Source organism: Triturus cristatus, chromosome 8, assembly GCF_964204655.1.
Source record: "Triturus cristatus chromosome 8, aTriCri1.1, whole genome shotgun sequence".
Lineage (NCBI taxonomy): Eukaryota > Metazoa > Chordata > Amphibia > Caudata > Salamandridae > Triturus > Triturus cristatus.
Window position 1 is genome coordinate 1,413,680,743 of NC_140591.1, and position 19,060 is coordinate 1,413,699,802.

Genomic DNA, 19,060 nt, shown 5'->3' on the forward strand with positions numbered 1-19,060 from the left:
CATTTTATTAGCCATCTGTTTACCGATTTGACATACCGTTTCACCCATCATTGAATAATTAGTTTTAAGAAAATTGACTATTTGTAGAAAACTCAGCGAGAGGGCAGTGGTTAAGGTAGTGGCCTGCAAACAAACCATTTCCCAGGTAGTTAATGTTTCATATTTATAAAAAACCCCGAGCTGGGCATTACCCAGTTCTTGCTGTAGCTGATAGAGCCTTCTAGACAGTATGAGACCTCCTAGTACACAATCCTGTATAAGGGTATATACATGAAATGCTGGGATATCTCGTGACTTAAAACATAACTGAGTTCTCTCAGCCAGTGTCAGTATCACCTTGTATCTTGTTTTTTGAGGGAGTTTTGCCAGAAAAAAACGGGGAGTCCTATAGCACTTTCCTTCAACATATGTAGCAATAAAAAAATTTCAAAAACTGAATTTTCCTCACCCAATTGGGAAAGTAAATTAACTAAAGAATCCTGATAGTAAATTGAAAAATGTTGGAGTGCCAATCCTCCTGATGTTACATCCAATTGTAGTGTAGTTATCTTAACCCTGGGATGTTTATTATTCCATACAAACTTCCTAATTGGTTGATCCAACTCCTTAAAATAATGATTTGGGATTTTCAAATGAAGGTTGATAAAAAGAAAAAAAAACAATGGAAGCACCAACATTTTAACTATGGAGATCCTCCCTATTAAGGATAATTGACGCAAAGACCATTTATCTAATAACTTTTTCACTTTCGTGAGTATACTAGTATAATTCAAAGAGAATAATTGCCCAAAATCATTTGTAACGTGTATCCCCAAATATCTAACTGGATGCGGTGATTTTAACTGAATAGAAGCTGGAATATCCGAAGGCATCACATTAAATGTTAAGATTTCGGTTTTTGCTTGATTTACTTTGTATCCGCCCACCTGTGTAAACTTTTGGATTTCGTGCAAAGTATTCTGTACATTAACTGCCCCTGCTTTCAGATATAAAATAATGTCATCTACATAAAGCTGAATTTTTGCCATCCCTCAATGGGAGGCAGGATCATTAGGCTTTTCCGAATCCTCACAGCTAGGGGTTCAATGAACAATTAAAACAGAAGGGGGGATAGCGGGCATCCCTGACGTGTGCCACGTTTAATATTAACCTTGCCGGCTTCTGACCCATTGATAATGATTTTGGCTTCTGCACAGCTATGTACTTCTTTTAGCATCTGTAAAAATTGTGGCGGGATACCAAACTTTTGCAAAACAAAAAAAAAGCACTCCAATCTACTAAATCAAAAGCCTTTTCGGCATGCATCATCATAATCACTGCATTAGTCTTATTAATCGAAAAATAATCGATGGCTTGCATTAAAAAATACGTATTGGATGCCATCAAACGTCCTGGGATAAAACCATTTTGGTCGCTATGAACCACTTGTTGTGCACAGGGGGTATCCTTTTTGCCCAGATTTTCATGAACAATTTATAATCTGTATTTAGCAGACTAATAGGACGATAAGAACTGGGATCGCAGGGATCTTTATCTTTTTCAAGAAAGACTACTAACACAGATTCCTTAAAACTTTTGGGGATATCTATGCCTTCTTTTATTTGATTGCGCAATTTTACTAAAAAGGGAAGTAATTCATCTTGAAATGCCTTGTATACTTCTACAGGGATCCCGTCCGCTCCACTGGCCTTGGCATTAGGCATACTTTTTAATACTGATTGAGCTTCTGGAATTCCTATTTGAGCATTCAATGCCTCCGAAAGCTGCTGTGATAACAGAGGTAGCTCCAATTCATCAAAATAACTCATTAATTCTACCTCATCTATCGCCTGTATTTTTGTGTAGATTTGATTAAAATGTGCAAGGAACACCTCAGCGATAGCCAATTTATCATCTTCTAGCACACCTGTTGATGGATTTTTTATTTGACTAATTAATTGAGCGGCTTTTTGAGATTTCATGAACCACGCCAGAAATCTACCAATCTGCTGGCTTTCCTCGTAAAGTTTTTGTTGATAGGCCTTACTCCCTGTAATTTCCACTATTAAGATGAAATCCTTCAATTTCTCCTTAGCTCTAACTAGTTCTTGCTGTTCTACTTTTATAACAGGCTCTGGTGTATCTGTTAAGGTTACCTTTAGTCTGGCCTTTTCCACGGCAGTCTGTAGTGCAAGAATCTTGTGTTTTCGTACATTATTTATTCTTGCCTTATATGATATAGTCTGGCCTCTAAAAGTGGCTTTGAATGCCTCCCAGACCGTAAACAGGGGGGCCGTATTTAAATTAAGCTGAAAGAACTCCTTGATGAACCCTCTGGTTTCTGTCAACCAAGTCATATCTTCTAGTAAGGATTTATCAAATTGCCATCTAGACCTCTTTTTTGTAGTGCTACTTAACTTTAATGTAAATGAAACTAAAGAATGATCTGAAAAAGAATTGGCCAATATTTCTGCCAGGCCATTGGCAACCAATTTATCTACTAAAAAATAATCCAATCGGGAAGCTGATCTAAATCTTGCCAAATAACAGGTAAATTGTGAGAGACTAGGATGATCTAGTCTCCAAGGGTCTATTAATGAGAAATCTTTTGTGAGGCTGCTTATTAATTTTGCGATTTTAGGGTTTAGTTGGCGCTTCGCCATATTTGATGTATCGAGTGCCAGATTCTGGATAAATATAAAATCACCCCCCAAAATTAATATGCCTTCCATTCGTACTGCTAATTGATAAATTTGACCGAGTGCTGCAGTATCATCCCCAATACGACCGTAATAATTAATCAGGTTAAGGACTTTGCTGCAACTTTACTTTCAACCAAAGCCCTCTAACTCTCCCATCTCATTGAACATCCTTAACCTGCCAGTCAAGGGTGTTTGATAGTAAGATCCCTACCCCTCCGACAGCTAAATTGGCAGATGAAAAATATGCCTGCAGAAACTTCTTGGGGAGAGCTATCTTTGGGTATCTGCCCTGAGATGTGTTTCTTGTAAAAATATAATCTCAGGAGAGAGGGAGGTGATCCAATTCAGAAGAGCAGCGCTTTTCCGTGGATTAAGTAATCCATTTACATTACATATAACAATTTTTATATTCTGCATTTATTAGTTTCATCTTGTTTAGCCTGCTGTATTCTGCATTTTTGGTTCCATCTGGTTTGACCTCCCCAATTTAAATTTATTCTAAATAGTTGATATTTTTCCTGTTCATTCTTTACTATTGCTATACCTACCCCATCTAGAACCCCACCCACCAGACCTCTACCCCTAACCCCTTGAACCAACCCAGAAATGTGGTCATCCCCTCAGGCCCCGCAAACCACATCTCTCCCCCCCTTCTTCACTATGGGATGCCCTGTGTCTGCACCCTAGGTTATCTACCCCCCACACAACAGTGAAGACCTAACAAACATAAATAAGAACTCAGTAGTTCCCACAGATTCATTTTGCAGTGGAAATCTCTCTCAATAACTCCTGGGCTTCCTATAACCGCGAGAGCATATGGAATTTCCCTCTAACCAATACCCTTAGCTTAGATTGCTGCGCAATGGATGCCTGAGCCCCCTGTGCTTTAAATAAATATAAAAGTTTCACAAACTCTTTACGTCTACGAGCCGCCCCTGCAGACATATCTGGAAAAATCCAACATTTAGTGCCCTCGTTGATAGAGAACTGTCTCTGCTGAATCGCTTTAGCCAGAATGTTCTATTTTATTCTATAGTCAGAAAAGTTAGTCAAAATTGTACAAGGGTACTTAGAATTAGGAATGGGATGAGCAGGAACCCGATGTGCCCTAGTTAGTGTCAACTCTCCAGTGAAATCTAGGAGCACTTTTTGCTTGATGAATGTTTCAACCCATAGGAGGGTATTGGTTCCCTCACCACCTCGGGCACTCCAACAATCCGAAGATTAGAGCGACTTGAATGGTTTTCCAATTCTTCGAGCTTGTTTTCAAGGACAATCTTGTCTGCCGTCACTGAGTTGATTTTCTGCATCGTAGAACTCATCTGATCCTCAAGGTGAGCTAACCTTGATTCAGCTTCTTGCAATCTTGCGGGAATGCCTGCAACTGATTTCTCAATTTTTTCAAGCCGAAGATGAAGATCGGCTATCTCATGTTCCTGAGATTTTTTCATATCCCTAATCTCATCCAGTATGAGATTAAGTAAAGTTTTAATTTTGATCTGTTGCGTATTAGCTCCAGTAGTTGGAAATTACGAATTATCTTGTGAACTTTTATTCTCCAAATTAGTTGTTTGGCCTCGTGATACCGAGCCCTTCTCCATTGTTGCACGGGATGTTTCCTGAAACTGCGGCCAGTTCTCTAGCTGTTGTTTTAAGATGTTTTCTACAGCGGAAGATCGATCAGGGAGCAAAAGCTGATCCAATGAGGCCAGTGGGCTTGCCTGACAGTGCGGCGGACTTCCTTCCTCTGGCTGAGTAGATGCCGAGGGTACCGAAGCTGAGGTTAGGGCCCGAGAAGGTGGAGATATGTGTAACATCTCGAGAGAATTAATTGCTACGTCTTCTTCTGGTGTCACTGGCAGGGCTGCATTCAGATATTGTGAACCTTGAACAGCAGTGGGCTGAATGCACTTCTTTGTAAATAGCGGGAAATCTTTGCAGTTCTTTAAATAAGTTATTTTTTTTATCCCTGGCAAGGATTCAGTAGTCTGTCCCTTTTCCCACTCATTATGTCCTTCCATTACGAAAGTTGGGTCCTCTCCTCCTTACTGAAACTCGGACTGTGGCTCAGACAGATCTTCCGCGGAGCTCTCGAAACTTGAGTTCAGGCTTGAGAGATTTACTGGGCTTGGTGCCTTAGCCGAAGATAATGTCCCTTTCGCTTGCATTAGACGCTTCTTTGCTTTCAGCCCAGTCGCTGCTTCCACTTTAGCAATTGTATTTACTTGTTTCAAATGTCTACCCATCTTACTTTAGTTTCCTTAAGATCTGAGACTGCGCAGCAAATATCCTAAGTCTTAGCTCCTCACACCAAACAGACTATGAATTTTCAAGAGACTAGCCCGAATTTTTCCCCCAGTGCTGGAAGGATGTAAGTTAATTGTAATGGGGTTAAACTGCTGCCAGCACCTAATTTCAATTTCACAAATTTCAGCCACTCCTGGGATGAACTATTATAATTAATTTGCCCTTTTTCTGTAGTTTAGCCCGACACTTTAAACTTAGAGCTTCAGGCACCACACTGCCATACTGCCACCTCGTCTCCCCTCATTTCTCCCATTAACTTCAATTAAGTCCTACCGGCTTCTCAAGGAAGCATCTGTGCTTTCCTTTTGCTGCACGCTCCATCTGTTAGAACAGCCTCGCCGCCTCATCTCTCACCACGATCCTTCAGAACTGCCCCACGTTCACCACGCTCTCACCGATGGAGCTAAATGCAGCCTCAGATCATCGCCGCACAACTTTCCGCGATCATTCCCTGGGCTTTCCTCGATCGATATTCAGAGCTTTTCGGAGCATTCACAGTGGTATTTCGGAGTCGGTGTGTCGGTGGCAATCAGCGTTGGTGGCAGTCAGCGTTTGCGTTCTCCATTGCGGTCTTCACTGTGGGGGAGAGGAGCGTCGATCACCTGAAGCTACGCAGAGGCAGGAGTCTCCGTAGCCATCGATGTGTAACCCCAAACTGCCTTCTTGTTAGGTTTCTGGGGAGAGGATTTCGGGTGTTCTTCCTGAACAACAGGGAATGGGTATGGAGAAGGTAAGCAAGATAAAAGTTTCAGGACTTTCTGGATCTCGTTGTAATTAACATGGATGTTCTCAGCTAAGAAGGAGGAAAACGTTTAGCAATTAGTTTTGTTGTCAGAGGATGGGGCATTGCTTTCTCTGCTTGTTTGGTTTTTGATAAGTTCGAACAGTTTTTTGGGACGAATAGTTGATGAGTCAAGTTGATTTCGAAAGAATGTTGCTTTGGAGCTTCTAATGTGCCTAATGTAGGTATGCCTTATTTGTTGTAGAAGTGAAAGGTTAGTCATAGAAGTGGTATGTCTCCAATCTCTTTTAGCAAGTCTGAGATATCAGCATTCCTCGTTAAGGTTGCAGTTGTACCAAGGGTTGGATCTTTTAGATGCGATTCTCTTTAGTTGCATGGGGGAAATGGTATCCATGATTTTTGTCATGGAGTTGATGTAGTGATTAGTGCGTTTATGAGCGTCATGGGTGTTGGAGGGGGAAGCAGGTTGTGGTTACTAATAGCTGGCAACTAATGGGTCTCTCTGACCCATTGTTTGGCTTTTTTAGGTTGGCCCCTAGAACTAACTGCTGTTTCAGCTATAAAGAAGGCAATGCAATTGTGGTCAGTTCAGTCTCAAGGTAGGATGGATTTGATTTGAATGGTATTTTCTTTAGCAATGATTAAATCTAAGGTGTTCCCTTTGTTATGGGTAGGGCTGTTGCAGGCTTGTAAAAGGTTGAGGTCAGGCAGGAAGGCTATAAAACTGTTACCAGAGGGACATTGGAATTGTTCCAATGGATGTTAAAGTCGCCAAGAAAAATATGGGCGTTTCACTCTTCATTAGTGGAGGAGATGATCTCCATAATCTGCTAAATGAATGTGTGCTTTTCTCCAGGAAGGTGGTAAATTGTGCGGAAAGAGCATGTAGAGTTGTCATTGGAGAAGTTGATCCTAAGTTATGTGCAAGAGGACAGTGATAGAGAATGTGTTTGTTTCATGGATGGCGTGGACCTGTGTATACAGGCTAGTCCGCCTCCGGAGTGACCTGTATACACAGTTGATGATAGCTGGGCGGGACTAGTATGTCAAGAATAGGGAAAGAGGATTAGTTCAGCTAAGTTTCAGTGAGTATAAGGATGTCAAGGTTAAGAATAAGATCAACAATGTCTGCCGCGTGTTTCACAGCTGAGCAGCACTTGAATAACGAGCATTGAAGGAGTGGTTTAGTGGTGGTAGTAGAAGAGTGTGAAATGAGAGCTTGTTTGAGGTTCATGTTATTAATGTACCTAGAGATAGAGAGGGATTCCCTGGGAGGGTGAATGAATATAATCTGAATTTTTCCTTCATGTGTCACAGGAGCACAGATATAGTGGTGAGGAGGGAGAGAATATCATTATTCAATAGTTGTCTGACTAACCTATTGGGTCGGGAGTAGTGATCAAAATTCGTTTTGCAGCTGCAGCCGGGTTGAGGATCCCAGGTACTGGCTGGGCTGACATCAGTGTGTCATTTGGGGGTTCAGATGTTGTGACTCTGGAGGTGCATCTGCTGTGAGGACAGAGTGTGTTCCAAGTTGGAGGTGATCTGTATAAGATTACGGATGTCATCCCTAATTGACAGTAATTTTGCTTTTATGGTACCAAGCATAGACTGAAAGTAATGGCTCTTATCATGGTCCGGATTGGTGAGAGCACATAAGTCATGGGTGATGGCCGAGTCAAAGCCATAAGGGGTACTCATAGGTGGAATCCACTAACGGAGTCTTAGTAGTAGATGGATGATAGGGAGTGGAGTATATACTGTACTGGTTGATGGGAGAGTTGTGGCTGGGTTCTATAGATGGGTAGGGAGGAGTGTTGATGTACGACATTGAAATTAAGGAAGAGGAGTGATGGATGCCAAAAGTAACCGTGGGTGAGTTGCTGTGAGCCTGGGAAGAGAGATGTGAAGACGGGTTTTGGTTGGTAGGGGTTGAGGGTGTCGCATGCAGAGGAGTCAATGGGGAGTTTTGAAGGGACAGGTGGGGTAGTGGTTAGGTCTAAATCTTTTTTAATGTAGGAGAAAAGGTTGACAAAAAGATCCAGGTTGCGATCAGAAGCTTGTATGAGAACGACGGCGTTGTTATAGATGGAGATGGCGGCTTCCACATTGTACAGTGAAGGCGGCTCAATAGTGAGTTTTTGTCCATGTGGGATTTTCTTAGTGGTTGTGGTATTTAGTAGTGAAAGATAACACTTTTCTCCTTGGAGTGCGCCCTTGTTGTGGCAGAAGTAGGGATCTGTGCTAAGAGTTTCTTGATTGCAGTCGAGACGTTTATGTTTGAGATTTTTAATGACGTGTTTGGATAGGTTAGGAGGGTAGTTTATTTTAAATGAGTTTTTTCCAGCATGGGACAGTAGGGCGTTCATCTTGTTATCTTGGTATGTATCCATTTTGGGAGATGAAGTCAGAAAAAAGGGGGAAACTCATCCAAGATGGCAGCCCTTGTGGAAGCAGAGTGGATGCTACTATAAGCAAAGCTATGAAGTCCCTTTTCTATTTTAGTTACCAAAGGTTTGGTTAGTCCTTTGTCAGTTACCTTGTTTTATATACTAAGAGATTTAGATAGTCCTTTGTCAATTTCTATGGAGGTAGATGTACCGAAGCTCAAGGAAAAACTTGGAGGCCACTTTGGGTGGAAGAGAAATGGAAAATAAAGTGGGCAATAAGAACAAGCCCAGGGAAAGGAGACAATCACTAGAGATACCAATAAGGAGACACGCTGCACACAATATAGGAGCCATGCATGGTATGTTTGTGGAGTTGAACGTAGCTGCCAACTGCTCTCCTGCTGAAACGTGGAAAACTCCTATAGCCAGGTAAGAGCACTCCATAAACTGCCTGCCTTTCATGTCACAAGTCAGGGACTAAGGCCAGGCAGCAATACGGCAGGGGCCCCAGTGGGTGTGACAGCTGGTGCAGGTTCTGTCGCGCTGTAGGAGCTGCAGATGTAGAGCTGGGGCCCAGGCTAACCTAACCTGGCGTCGAGGGCACCACCGCAAAGTAGCAGAGATATGGGTGTGCTGTACCTGTACATCAGCTTTCAGAAGGGCACAGTGCATCAAAACCGGAGTGCAACTTCTACATATAAGCAGAGGAAACTGTTCTGAGAACGGACATTCCCTTTGTCAGTGAGGATAGAGCACAGGGCATAAGGGCATCGAGATAGCTGATTGGGGGAGGGTGCACCCACTTCAGCCCAGAGTGATCATCAGGAGGAAAGGCAGATTACTTTGAGTGCCTTAAGGCCTCCCCAGAGCTCTGGCAGACATGAGGACATTAGTGAGGTGGCGGTGCTTGGGAGCTCTGCTGGATCAAGGAATAGGCAGTAGGTTCAATCGGGCGACTCCCAAGCCACATTGGAGCACTCACCTCAGATTGGCCTAAGTCCAGGATGGAAACCTCGAGGACGTCAGGGGTGTAGTGTCTAGGGCACTGCAGAGATCATCGGGGTATTGCTGGTGGTAAGTACTACCGTTGCTGATGAGGTGGGTGGCGATGGTCTGCTAGGAACATGGATATTCACAAAAATGTGATCCCAAACTCAGGTACTTTGTTAGAGGCTGGACCTTCCACTGGCTATCTTCCATCATGCTAAAACTTATTATTGAAACATGTTACAGCCAATAACTGAAAATACCTCCCAACTTAGTCCTTGTATTTCAAGTCGATCGACCTCCACTATGCTTGTCTCTCTCGATAAAGACACACATTCCTCTGAGATTCATCTTTGGATAGTGTGATGATTGTTAACTCTGGTATCACTACTCGTATCATTAAGTTGAGCACAGCCATTCTTGTTGCTTGAGTTTTCATTGATCTGTTGCACTTTTGCCACACGTTCACCATTCCACCACTGGCCATTGTCAAGTTTAACAGCACAGCCATCCTCACTTATTTCAATCACTTTATGTTTTCCTGCAAATTTCTGATGCCCTTTCAGAACCTGACCCCTGGGCAGTTTGACTCATACAAAACCCCCCACCAATCATTTTCTGTCCTCAGTGCTCTTCAAGATACCACATCTGTCCTTACTTGAAGTGTGACTACTCATAATATTGTTTGTTCCTTTATCAGGAACTTGAACATGTTTTTCATTCAACAAAGCTCTCGCCGCTCCATTAAATGTAGTCAACCATTTAGGAAAAAACATATCACACAAATTACGTCTCCTCAGAGCAATAAATGGTGTGACCCCAGTTATACTATGTGGTATGTTACGGTATGCCCACAACATTGCCCTTAAAGAATTTTCAACACTAGTACCTGAACTAACAGCACTCTGATGCACTTACTGACCACCTGTTTATCCTTTCCACATGGCCATTGATCTGTGGGTGATACAGGTGGCACTTCTTATGTTTAATGCCAGCATCCAGCAAGAAATTTGTAATTTCCTGAGATGTGAATTGAACACCAGTATCTGAGACAAACTCCAATGGGAAACCTTCCCTAGAAAAGATATCAGTGAAAAATTAAATTACAATTTTGCTACTGGGTTCCCTCAAAAATCTGACCTTGAATCATTTAGGTACATAATCTACCATAACAATGGCATATTTTTTATGCTGTGGTAAAGTCTGGCAAGGGCAAGTAAAGTAATGCTCAATATTTCCCATACATCACCTAGACACTCTACACTCCCAATGGGAGGAGTCCTTCCAAGTAAGCCCTTATCATTAGCACTACATATCACACATATTTCAATCCACTCTTCAACATCCCTGTCCATTGCAGGCCACCAACATTTTTCTCTCAATCTCTTCTTACTAGCTTTGTTGCTAAAATGTCCCTCATGAGATCATTCTAAAAGCCAGTTCCGGATTTTACATGGAGGGATTAAATTGTCATTACGAAATAACAATTCCATTTCCAAAGTGAGTTATATTTGTACGTTACTGTAGGCTTAATAGCGAGGGAGTAAAGGATTCTGAAATGGCCAGCCCTCCACCACCTAGTTCATGATCTTTGTAAGTTCACTATCCTCTGACAATTCATCCCTCCTCTCCTTTTCACTCACATGCTTATGAGATGATCAAAACACAATTGGAACCAAACATTCAACATTATCTTCATTCTTCTCGCCTGACCCCAAAATTTCTAAACCTTCACTGACAGGCTAACGATAAAAGGCAATCAGCTTTTTTGTTCCTGCTACCAGCTAAAGGTCCCACATCTAAGTGATATTCCAGAAATGTATAATTAAATTGTATTAGCCTTGCAGTAGCTTTAAATATGTTAATATTACTACCACTCAGAATTAGAATCGATGGTTTATGATCAGTTCGTAGAAGAAAGTTGGTTCCCCATAAATATAGCCTAAATGTATCAACTGCCCATGTACAAGCTAGCATTTCCCTCTCGATAACAGAGTACTGGAGTTCATGCTACTTCAGTGTATGGGATGTAAAGACAAGGCTGTAGTCATCGCTATGTTTACTTTATGACAAAAGCGGCCAACCACCACACTGCTGGCATCAACAGTGAGACACAGTTTTTTGCCCAGGACATAAGATTTCAAAAGAGGAACCTGAATCAAAAGTGACGTAATCGAAAAAAAGGCATTCTGCTGCTCCCTGCCCCAAACAAATTGAGCTTTTTTTTTTTAGAAGCATGTACACAAGTTCACCAATGGTTGCAAAACAATGAATAGATTTTGGCATAGAATTCACACATTCCCATTAAAACTAAGACTTGATCACGATCAATTGACTCATGTGCTTTCTCAATTTCCTCCAATAATCCTAATCTGGGTTTAAGTCCTTCCCAGTGATCATGTGATTGAGATATTTAACTGCTCCAAACACCAAAAACACACTTGTCCTTCCTGAGCTAAATGCCTCTGTCCTGAAAAGCATTGAACACACATTTCAATATTTCCAAATGTTCCGCCTCTGTTTCTCCAAAAGTTAAAACATCATCTTGAAACGCTAAGACTCCCTTAAAACCATGTACGATCGGACCCATCAAACTCTGAAACACTGCAGCTGCTGAAGCCAGCCCTAACGGCATCCTGGGGCGCTGGAACACACCATCAGGATTAAAAAAAAGCAGTTAGATGTTGTAATTCTTCAACAAGCATCCCCTAGTGATATGCTGAATGGAGATCACGTTTTGAAAAAGTATTTGCACCCATTAATATGGTAACTATGTCATCAATCCTGGGTAGGGGACCGTCATCAACCCAGATTGCATTGTTAAGACTATGTAAATCAATGCACATCCTCAACTTCTTGTTTTTCTTATGTGCCACTACAATAGGCGAGAGCCACAAGGAAAATTCTACAAGTTCTATCACTGCACACATTTTCTTTAAGAGATCAGTCAATTCGCCCCATACACTGAAAGGGACTGATCTAAGCCTATGCTTGACTGGTTCATATCCTTCTTTGACTTTCATGGTATGTTCAAAATCCTTTATTGCCCCAAAGTCTTCCTTAAAAACTTTAGAAAACGAGGATATCAATGTAGGCACTACATACTCATTTTTAGTGCTTTCAACGTCCCATAATCACAAAAATTGTTAGGGACATCCCAGTTTCAATATGATACCCATATATCCTTGGTGATGCCATCCTAGAATGGCAGGTTCTTCCACAGACACATACACTTTGTCATGTACCTTCCTATCTTTGAACTCAATAGAAGTTTCAAAAGAACCCTCAAAATTGATCTTAGAACCATTTTACCCCCCCCCAGAATTTATGTCTCGAGGAAAAAGATTATTTCGCAAACCTTTCTTATCAATGGTAGCACGTGAAATAATGTTAACTTTTGATCCAGAAACAGTCATCACAGGAACCATGACGCCCCTCACATAGATACCACCAATAGTATCTTTAACCAAAGGTACATCCATTTCATGCACACTCACGCACAATACAAGATTGTTCATGCTATCACTCAGGCATTGATCCTCTCGCAATTCAGCAACTGTGTTAACCTTAGTAGAAGGTTTAGAAGAATGACAAACTCTCACAAAATGACCAACTACTCCGCATTTCATAAATTTTTCCCTTTTTACTGAACACATTTTAAAAGATGCAATATGACTTTTTCAGCCGCATCTGAAACACATACTCTCAGTAAAACTACTTGCTTTTATAATACATGGATTTCTTGTCAGTATTAGATTTCATATTTTAACTACACAGATAGCGTCTTTAGTAGAATTATTCAAAACTCTGGCAAACTCTTTCACATTTTTGAATACTATTTGAAATATCAATTGCTTCATCCAACAACGGATTTTTGCACATCAGAAGACTTTCTTGAATCTTCTTATTAAAACATCTGGTAACTGACATTGAACTCACATTGAGAAATCAGAGCTGTTAAAGACGCTACAAAAATGTCTATTGTTTCATAAGCTTGTTGTTCATGGGAGAAAAATGTATGTCTTCTGACCACCAAGTTTAGTGGTTTAGAAAACTTTTTCTCCAGTTTTTTCACTGCTTTTTCATACTCATCCAATTCATGTTTACTGTCATCAGACACAAATGACGGTAGATATATTTAAAAACTTCTTGTCCCTCCAAACCAAGAGAGCACTCCAAAAGCCATCTTTTCCTGTCCAGTTTAAACTTAAAGCCATCTATTGCACCAAGATAAGCATTAAAAGCTCTGAACCGTTCTTCCCACCTGATGGGGGGTTCTCCTGCAAATTGAAGAAATGGAGGTGGAGGAATTATGGATTGCATATTATGTCTGTTTGTCAGTTTGTTCAGAACTTTTTCTTGATGTGATAAAGCTAATATGGAAATAAATGCTTCAAATGAAGATTGTCACAGTTGAGCCAATATAGAAATAGTATGGGTGAACACCCAAAACAAAATGGCCACACCATCAGTTTTAACGTCGGTCCACAATTGAATATAGATCGAAAATATGGCCAAAAACTAATCCAAAAGGCATAAATATCAGAAAATGATAGACAATATCGATATCCCCTTAGACGTAGTTGTCAGCATCCAGAACATTAATGCAAAACAACACTGAAATGATGCCCAATCTACAATGGCAACTAGTGTTGTAGATGTAGAGAAAACGCTGGTCCTCCTTTTATTTTATTGATGCCCCATCTGGTACCCAATGTAAGATGGCCACTGGAGTTGTAGAAGTTCAGAAACCACTTGCCAAATTTAAGATGGCCGCCGGAATTGTTGAAATCAAGAGACACCACTAGCCCACTTTAAGATGGCCCCTGGCATTGTAGAAACTGAAAGACACCGGTCCTTCTTTTATTTTAATGGGAAAAAACTACTGCTGCACCAAAAACTGCATTTACCTCAAGGAGAGGTCTGTGCACTTAAGACTCAGCAATACTATAAACCTGCAGCGCATCCACAGTTAACTTCAATGGCAGTTCACTGCTTGTACGCTCACACCTCCAGCCACTCATTACTTGTAAAAACCAGGAGCGTCTCCTGACTGTTGCAGGACACAACGTGAGTAACTTTTAGTTAGCAATAAATATGTATGGGGCAACAGCAGCAACCAGAAAAGAGGCTTCTGCCGCAATCACCACCAACTGCAACCCTTCGCGTTCTGAGCATTCCAGAACCCATCTACACCACAGCTTCTAAAATGCTGGGCGCATCCTAAATATGCCAGACAGAACATACACCTTTGTGAAAACCATATTTGTTACAAAATATTTTGCAGTTACAAAACGTTCCTGTGTAGCACACGTAGTCGTTCTTCTATGTAGCCTATTTCCAACACCTTTGTGAAAAACATCCCCGTAACTCATTGTTCAAAAAAATGCTGCAGTTACAAAAGATTCTTGGGTAGCACGTATAGTTGCTCCTTTTATGTAGCCTAACTATTTCCAAAAAAAGCATAACAAGGTTTCAGAATCTTAGGAGCATTATTACAAAAATGGGCCTTTCAAAGACAAGTGGTGCAGGCTCTAGTGGCAAATTATGTTTTTGTTTGTTTGTTTATTCCATTTGTTAAGCACAATCAGGTCTCTGGATTTATATAGAGTTTGGTGAATGGGATACTTAGTCACAAACATGGTGGATAGCCTAGCTGCTGCCGTAGGCTACATAGGCTATAATGCACTTGTAATAAGCCAGACGGGATATCTGCTATCAGTCAAACTCTTAAAAAGGCCCTACTCTAATCTAGCTTCAATGCGCCTTGGATCACAGAACACTACAACATATAAAAAGCACAAAAAAAACAAATACAAATATTCAAAATGCAAATGCATACAGATAACAAAATCGACTAATAAGGTGATATATGAAAATATAGCAAATATAACAGAATATAGCCATGAGTTCATTCATCATCAGAATACAAAAAAACTTCAAGACCCTCCTAAAGTAGCTCAAGCTAGAAACACAGCCAGATGATATAGTGGGTTGATTCCAAAAGGTGATTCCTGCTGCTTCTAAACACTTTCATCCTGCTTTCATCACTGCTTCTTCAGACATGACTAAAGGAGTAATTATTAACTTTAAGCATGTATGCAAACAGGTGCCTATGTGTGGATCAGCTTCTATATTATTCAATTATTTCTAAAGTCAGTGGCCCCTAGACAAGGATTAATGAGAGCAAACAATAAATATAGACGCAGTCAGTACTATATTTAACAGCTGTCCAGCTGGACAGGTGTTTTTAATATATAGTTGCTTAAATATACACAAAATTCAGCAAGAAACAAATAAAGTGGGACACAAGCCTGTATCCAACTTAGTGGGAAGGACGTACAACATGAAACAAAAAGGCTCAGGCAGAGTAAATTGTTTGTATGAGACACATTTTGGTAGGACAAACAAATTATAGTGGAGACACTATTACACATAATAAGTATTAAATAAAGAGGTGCATATGGCGTATAACAAGTCAACGGCGTTTCGATATAGGATCATCTTCAGGACATTAACAATGGTATGCCTGTATACATTTTGCCTGTAATAAATAAAACCGTAGGAGGGAATTAAGGATAAAAAATGAAAAAGAGACATGAAAGTTAGCTTGGGCAGAAAACAATTTGAAAACAACTTGGGTGCTGGTGAGGGCAGTGTATTTCAGACCAATGTAAGAGGATGCACGTGAGTACAATGATACCGGCGAAGTGAGCAGAACGTATAAAATTGCTAAGCAAGAGTAAAAGAATTATGCAATAATGAGCAATGTTTGCTAAAATCATAGTCATACGCGTGCGGTGATGAACGTGCAATACGGTAGAGAGCTTGGTGACTGTTGAAAATCCGCAAAACTAGCGGAGTGCCAGTAAAGCGCTGGTGTTGAAAGCAAAAGGGGTGTGCGATTGCATAAGAGAAACAAGGAATAATTTAAAAAGTGGCAAACGCATGCACTGGTGAAGTGCGTGTGAAAACAGTGCCAGTGGGTAGAGTGCTGGAGGGCAGCGAGCGAAAGATAGTTAAAGTAATAACTAGAGCCAAGTCAGAGTGACTTGGGGGAGGTTTGTTCCAGGCAAAGCCCAGTAGAAGTCCAGGCCAAGTACATGGAGGGTAAAGGATGCAGACAGCTTCCGTCTGTGCAGTTGGAGGCTGGGTCAGAGTCGACCTACATGAAAAATGACAAGTGATGTGGATCTAAAAGAAGATTGTATATTATTCAAAGCACTTTAAGCATGACCTGTGTCTCCATACAAAGCCTTATGAATGTCATCACATAGTTAAACTCATCGTTAAATTTACAAAAAAAAACATTTACTCGTACTGCCTGATTTTGAACAGCTTGCAGTTGCCCCATCGGTTGTAAAGAAATATATAAATATGCAGCTACAATGCTGAATGGAAACTGCAATAACCTGGGCTACTACTCTTCTGTGCCATACCGCAGAGGTGAACATATTTTTGAAAATATAAAGATAAATATGGGCTGACTTTGTGACAGACACAACCTGCGGGGCAAACAAACAATCAGTGTAGAAATGTGTCCCCAGAGGTCACATCAGGTAGCACTCTCAGACATTGATCCTAACACAGATGACATTCTAATAGAGATCCGTTGGTTGCCACTGGGTCCTGCAAAGGATTTTCAATTTACTGGTATTCAAATCGAATAAGTTATTGCCCATCTAGTATTTTATAGGTGCAAAGAAGCCTCCCAGATTTTTTGAGTTACTGGACAGTCCAGGGAGATCCAGAACAATTAGAGTATTATTGGCTGTGTGAAAAAATGTCAGGAGTTACAGGGCCAACTAGGATTAGTGGGTTGAAACAATGAGAGCTTCTATCTACTGGTGCCTAGGCCCTTTACCTTTTTTTTAACGCAAAACTGAGCACAACGTGAACTTCTTTATTACGTGAATCTCAAAGTAAAGAAGTTGAATAGTCCGGATCTAGTGTGGTGTTAAAATTCAGAAATTCATGAATCACATACCAATTGCTAATAAATCATTGTAAAGCCAATGCTTTTACTTAGTAACTGGCTCACAACTAAATACCACACTTGAAATGCTATGGACAACATGTTTGGTCCTGGGAACTTAATTTTCTTCTGTATTAACCTCAGGCAGTGTAAACAAATGAAGGGGAGAATCAAATTTGGGAGTGACAGGGAGAGGGAATGCCCAATGCTCTTGGAGAATAACTTCCTTTTATTTCTCCCTAATAGAAAAGTGATGAAAGTACTGTTAACTCTAAATTCTCGAGTTTAGCTGCCCTGGTGTCTTTAATAACTCTTATTCTCCAGAGTCTTGGTTGTGCACTGTACCTTGTCAGTTCAATTCACTGGTAGTTCCCTTGATGCACTGTCGGCCAGTGACGGGGCTTTACTCCTGGATGTGCACGTTCCCACACATTTTTTTTACAGGTGCAGCAATGCTTTTTTCTGCCAATGGTCTCTAGGTTTTTTCATCTAGCAGTGTTGTTGTGGCAGACACACACCTACGAGTCAGGTGGGGTGCAGCAGTGTGGCTACAGCTAACAAGCACAGAGGTCCACCACCCGAACAAATGAAGAGCTAAAACAGGTTCACAGAAGTTCACTTATAGAGGCAAAGAACTACCAAATGTGATTGTGATGTGCTGTAGCATCAAGACTTCGTAGACTATTTTCGTAAAATTTCCTCCATCACAGTTGCTTTCCCACAAGACTCCATGGCCTGGGTGGGGGAGTGATGAGTGCCCAATGCAAGGGCAGTCTTGGAGAGTAATCTTCCTTACTCTTGGACATACCATAGACATACCATAAGAATCCAGGGACATAAGAACTCAGCACACGACCTGGCACTGCAAAACTTCCACTAGGCTACCCTGGGCTGTATTCAGTCCTTGCTACACAACTTCTATTGGGCCTTCTTTCCCAGGCAGCCTTTCCTTCGTTCAAGGGTACTTCTACAACATTTTCTCAGCAATCATTGGACTCCTTTCTTCAAGTTACTTTTAAGGCAGCTCAACTTTGCATAATTGCGAACTTCTAGATTTCCTTTCCTGAACCTTGCACAAGAAAGTTGCTAGTCACTTCAGCCTGAATGCACAGACGTCTTTCTAGGACTCCACTGCTGCAGACCCCTGTCACTGATCAATGAGAAATCCTGAGACTCTGACTCGGGTTTCAGTCCCATGATTATGACAAATTTGAAGATAAAGAGTGTGTATTCCACAGGTCCTGCTCTGAACTGGTCATCAATCCACATACCCGGTGCCCAAAATACAATTTTTCACATATTTAACTGTGAGTTTGCAGAAGATCTGTGGCAAAATGTAAAATAAAGTGTGGGCTCGCGTTTCACAAAAACCCATGGGGTGGCAAAATGCATTTGATTGGGAAGGGGTGCTTGCGCCTGTCCTGAGCCTCCTTGAGGCCCTGAGGACCTCATTTCCGGGAAGGATAGGTTAATTAAAGGAGGGGGCATGCAGCCCTGCTTCTTGAGCCTCATTGAAGCTCCTGTGGCTGAATACACCATTTACGGGAGGGGCCGTGCAGCTGCCTCCCCAAGCCTTAGTCAGGGGCCAAGTACATAACTTTGGAGCTGGCATTGCTATGTCAAGTGCAGATGCAGGGTTCTGCCAGGTTTCCATGATGAAAAGTAGGTCTGGGGCGTTGTCATGCAGCAGGCTCCTGATCAGTGTGGCTTATTTTGTGTGAGTGAGTGAGTGAGTGAGTGAGTGAGTGAGTGAGTGAGTGAATGAGCAAGGGCTGGGGAGCATACATGTAAGTGCAGAACTGTGTGTGGGTGGCTGCAGAGAGTGGGGTGTTAGGTGCTGTCGGTGTGGGTACAGTGAGCTTTGGGTGTGGATAAGTGCATGACAACTTGCGGGAAGTGCAGGAGAACGATCCCTTGATCTTGTGTGATGTGGTGAGGCAACAACATGTGAAGAGGCAGCTGTAGTTGAAGGTGCAGA

At 41.5% G+C, this 19,060-nt stretch overlaps 1 protein-coding gene across 1 annotated transcript in view; it reads left to right on the top strand.

Annotated features, from left to right (window-relative positions):
• The window catches only part of RAB38 (RAB38, member RAS oncogene family), a 313,379-nt gene that overhangs the window by 177,345 nt on the left and 116,974 nt on the right, over positions 1-19,060 (top strand). The gene's annotated exons all lie outside the window — the stretch shown is intronic.